The 5222-nt window shown below is 44.3% G+C and overlaps 1 pseudogene; it reads right to left on the bottom strand.

The window, feature by feature from the left end:
- Positions 1–1772: 1772 nt before the first annotated feature.
- Positions 1773–3242, bottom strand: LOC103256856 (annotated as a pseudogene).
- Between the last annotated feature and the right edge of the window lie 1980 nt (positions 3243–5222).

The following is a 5222-nucleotide window of genomic DNA, read 5'->3' as shown; positions in this document are numbered from 1 at the left end:
TAAATATTTTGTACTTATGAAAAATATATTAAAGTATTATTTGCCTGTCTCCACCATACAAGGAATCTTGTAAACACTATGATAAGAAAAAAAAAAAAGAAACAAATGACAACAAAAAGAAAACAGACTCAAAAGGCCACATATTGTATGACTGCATTCCTACGAAATGTCCAGATTATAAAGATCTGTAGAGACAAAAAGTATATAAGTGGTTGCCATAGGCTAAAGGAAAAAGAAAATGAGATTGAGTGTTGATGGTGCAGAGTTTTTTATTGAGAGGAATTAAAATATTTTGAAATTAGATAACAGAAATGGTCACAAAACTTTAATAAATGTTACAATTACTAAATTTTACACTTTAGATTAGTGAATCTTACATAAATTATCTTGAGTTAAAAATATGTACTACATTATTCTAAAGTTTCCAGATCCTTTATGTACTGCCTGTACTTTTTCAAATTTTGGAATTAACAACAATTTCTTCCATTTTAATGTTATGATGCAACAAATGCGATATAATCATAGCTTCTCTTTCTGCTATTGAAAACCCTGTCCACAAAGTAACATTCACCCCTTAAATCATCTGGATCTGGATTTTATTTATTTATTTATTTTTGAGTTGGAGTCTCACTCTGTCGCCCAGACTGGAGTGCAGTGGCCACTCCCGGCCACCGCAGCCTCGACCTGCTGGGCTCTGGCGATCCTTCCACCACAGCCTTCCTAGTAACCAGAATTACAGGCGTGCACTACCACGCCCGGCTTATTTTTTGATTTATTGTAGAGATGAGGTCTCCGCTGCCCAGGCGGGTCTCGAACCCGCAGGCTCAGGCAATCCACTCATCTCAGCCTCCCAAAGGCGCGGGATTACAGGCTGAGCCACCGAGCCCGGCTTGGATCTGGATTTTAAGAAATTCAGACACTGTATTTTTCATTCACTCTTAAATTACTTTGTGGAAATTACACTTTAGACTTTTCTAAATTTATGGTAATTAGACCTATATATTACAAAGTGTTCATATAACTTGTACCAAATTTCTAAAGAGATTGGAATTTTTCAACATTGTTTTCTAATAAAACTAAAGACCTGGCAGTCATTCTTCTATGTGGCTCCCAAATAAATTAATAAACTAATAAATCTGTATAATCTTATTTAGGCATTGGGTGACTTCTTGTGAAAGCTTCCTCTGATCACGTTACTTCCTTGATAATTGGTAATTTGTAACTTAGAAATAAATTGCACAAAGTAACCCACTTTATTTATTTTTTCTTCTGCTTTCCTTTAAAAAATCTCCAAAGCCAAAACCCAGTCAATAATTCCCTAAAGCAGCAGAAAGTCCCCTCCGAGGTAGATATCTGAGTCAGACACTCTCGTTTACCGAGTGGTTCTACTAGTTTAAGATGAGCTGCGTAGGAGATAATAAAGCCATCTGGAGGGGCAAAGGGTGGGGATGCACAGGGGGCGTGGCCCGTGTTCTCTGTCCAGAAGTCGTGTCCCCATTTTTGGCATCTCCGGTCAGGCAGGGCTAGCGTCTCCACAGATTCCAGAGAATATAAGTGGGGTAGGGAAGGGAAAGTAGGGGAGCTCAGAAAGAGAAACAGAATAGTTGTATGTGGGAGTATATATATGGGAGAGAGGGAGAGAAAAAAGGAGAAAAAGGGGTTCGAGGCATAGGTTTCTGGGTATGTGTCTGTTTCTGTGTGAGAGAGAAGGGAGAAAAAAGGGTGGAAAAATGGGGAGACAGAGGCCACTCTCCCCTAAGGGGTTCTTTCTGTTATGTATTCAGCACCCCCAGCACTGGGAGTCTAGTTGGGGAGGGGATGACCCCATTCGCCCTTCTCTGTCTTGTGGTTGTCCTGTATCTGAGGCCTGTCCTCTGGACGCCTGCGTCCTCTTCAAGAATCATCTTGTGAGAGCTCCCACCCCTGTGATTCTGAGGGGCGAGATCAGTGAAGGTGTCAGAGCAAAGATTTCCTGGTCCCTCTGTTGGGGATGTCACTGAAGATGGGGTCACAGTCTTCTGCCAGCTGCCATTTTCTTTCATTGTCCGAGGGTTGTACATCTGGCCTCCTCCTAGGTTATCCTCGTAAGCCCCTAGTCCCATTGTGTGTTGGAGTGATTCCACCAGAGAAGTGGAATAGGAATCTCCATTGAATCCGGGCATCCCCAGAAACATGTTTCCAGATCCTGAGAGATTGAAAGAGCCCCAGAGCCTGTGGAGGAAGCAGGTGTCAGGGAGCTGGTGCAGCTGTGGCCCCCTTTGGTGACTGACACAGTGTCTTGACAGCATAGATGTCTGCCTCCTCTTGGACCTTTCCAATATATATTTTTTTATAGCAAATCCGCTTGTTGCCAAATCAGTTGGAGACCTGAGAGATGATAATGCCGCACTTCTTGGCAAGCTCCTCCTTAACCTCCTCACTAGGATATGGGTTACTCAGATGGGAGTAGAAATATATTCATTCAGGACCTCAGTGGCTTGTTTGCTGAAGTTATGGAGCTTCCATCTGGCATGCAGGATCACGACAGCCTCGCAGGTGCTCTGCTTGAGCTGCATCTGGATGGCGCTGGACTTTCCATGGATGATGCTCCCCATGTGCTCCATCTCCTTGGGTGCCACAGGCCTTGTGTGGCTCTGCTCCCTCAGTAGGTTCGTGACATGGGTTTTGAGCTCATTACATGCCTGCTCATACTTCTCCAGCTCCGTAGATATGGCGGATCTGGGCAAGTTTGCTACCATAGTCTGAGTGTTCCATGGAGTTGCTAAGGGACACTCCGCCCCTGGAGGATGCAGTGGCTGCAGCTGCTGCTGCTGAGCAATCTCTACCCCCACCTTCTCAGCCCAGTCACACACTCTGCCAGAAAGCATGATGTCCAAGCACATCAGCTGTGTGTCCACTGTCTCCTCCTCTTGTAAGCCTGGGATGCTGAGGCCGGCTTTCTCCTTGATTTCACACAGGACATTAAAGAGAACAGGCTTCATTCGGTGGCAGTTTGGAGCTTGTTTCTTGGCCTGGTCCTCGTCCAGGCTCTGGTGGGTGATGATCATTATCTGCTGAAGAATGTCCCCAATGTCTTGCTTCCCTCGGCCTCCCGGGACACTCCCCCCACCCCCGCTACCCCTACCAAGGTTTCTGCCACCAGGAGGCTTACCAGGGCCCCCAGGTTCCCCACCCACCAATACCAGTCCCCCTCCCCCACCCCCTCCTGGAGGGAGTCCTGAGGCCCCTTCCCTGCTCTTCCTCTACCTCAGAGTAATCCACTTTAATCAGTTTATTGACAAATCTAGTGTGCACAGATTGAGATAAAATTAAATTATATTCACTTCATATATTTTTCCAATTTTATTTAAAATCAAATTAAAGTTGGAGTATAATTTATAAATATAAAAGTCTTCAGAAATACATAATTTACATAACTGAATAAATACATTTGAAAAAGTTTATCTGAAGATTATTCATAGTGGAAACTGTACTACTTTTTAAAGTTTTTAGCCAGGCTCGGTGGCTCAGCCTGTAATCCCGTGCCTTTGGGAGGCTGAGGTGAGTGGATTGCCTGAGCCCGCGGGTTCGAGACCTGCTTGGGGAGCTAGACCTCATCTCTACAATAATCAAAAAATCAGCCGGGTATGGTAGCGCATGCCTGTAATTCCGGCTCCTCAGAAGGCTGAGGCGGAAGGATCGTCGGAGCACAGCAGTTGGAGGCTGCGGTGGGCAAGAGCGGCCACTGCATACTCCAGTCTGGGTGGCAGAGTGAGACTCCAACTCAAAAAAATAAATTAATAAAGTTTTTTTTCAGTGAATATCTTAAACAAAATATACATTGAGAATTTACAGTTCTAAGTAGTTATGCAGTCAAACATATTTAATGTTCAAAAATTTTTTAGGGTGTTTAAAAAAATCTCCATTAACAGACTAGGAATCTGTCGTACCAATAGTGCAAATCTTTGCCTAATATCACCATTATTAAAAACTGAAAATAAGACACAAATTTAATTCCTCTGACTGCAGAGTTCTCTGTCTTCTTGGCTGCTCTCAAGAAGCTGTTTTTAAGATGTGGGGATATTGCAATGTATTACAATGTACCATAGCCACAGTTAATAATAATATATATTTACAGACTGGTTAAAGAATAAGTTTTTAATGTCCTCACCATTAAAAAAGATAAATTGAGCCGGGCTTGGTGGCTCAGCCTGTAATCCCGCACTTTTGGGAGACTGAGGTGAGTGGATTGCCTGAGCCCGCGGGCTTGAGACCCACCTGGGCAGCGAGACCACATCTCTACAATAAATAAAAAATCAGCCAGGAATGGTAGTGCATACCTGTAATTCTGGCAACTCGAAAGGCTGAGGTGGAAGGATCGCCGGACCCCAGCAAGCAAGGCTGCGGTGGCTGGGAGCAGCCACTGCACTCCAATCTGGGCGACCAAGTGAGACTCCAACTCAAAAAAAAGAGATAAGTTGGTGAGGTGATGAATATGTTAATTAGATTGGTTGAATCTTTCTGCAATGTTTATGGAGACCAACGCATCACATAGGGGAGAAGCAATGGAAACTATACTGAACAGACAAGAATAAAGCAAGGTAGACACCAAACTTGGGCCAGCATAAAGTCAGGAGAGTTTTATGCCTCCACTACAGACCTTTGCAATCCTAGGCATGGAAAACCCTCCTTAATGTCCCCAGTCTCCAGATTGATGTAGAGAGGTGCCTGGAGACTGAGCAGAGACAACACTTGTGTCCATGTGGAATCCAGTTGTTTTTTAAACAGTCTAGCATCAGTTACTGCCCCACCAAAACCAGAAATGGACCTTTTTGTACATCTCAAGGTAAGATATTGAAGCCATGGTATGAAGGAAGGGGCATATAATGCACCACGAGCCCCTTCCTCACCGCCTTCACTGCTCCCTAGCAAAGGGGACTTGCTCACTTCAGGCCCCCAATGCACTTGCCCCATATAACTACTGCAACATGAGTGAACTATCAGAAAACACCGGCTTCCACAAGGCACCGACAGGCCTGCCACACCTTGTCACTGCTTTCAACCCTGCAGTCCATGAGCCAGAAATGAATCAGGAAAGCATGGTTCTTATGTCCATCCCAAGAATGGGCACTGCAGCCATGCTGCAAAAGGGCAGGAGAACATGATCTTATTCAAGACTACCATTCTCAAGGCACATAGATATCAGACTATTAAAGGACAGTGCAAAAGAAAAAATCTAAAGT

This window comes from Carlito syrichta, unplaced genomic scaffold (assembly GCF_000164805.1).
Source record: "Carlito syrichta isolate Samal-C Ts95f unplaced genomic scaffold, Tarsius_syrichta-2.0.1 Scaffold11140, whole genome shotgun sequence".
Classification (NCBI taxonomy): domain Eukaryota; kingdom Metazoa; phylum Chordata; class Mammalia; order Primates; family Tarsiidae; genus Carlito; species Carlito syrichta.
Note: the sequence above shows the minus strand (reverse complement) of the source record. Positions and strands in the feature narration are given on the sequence as shown.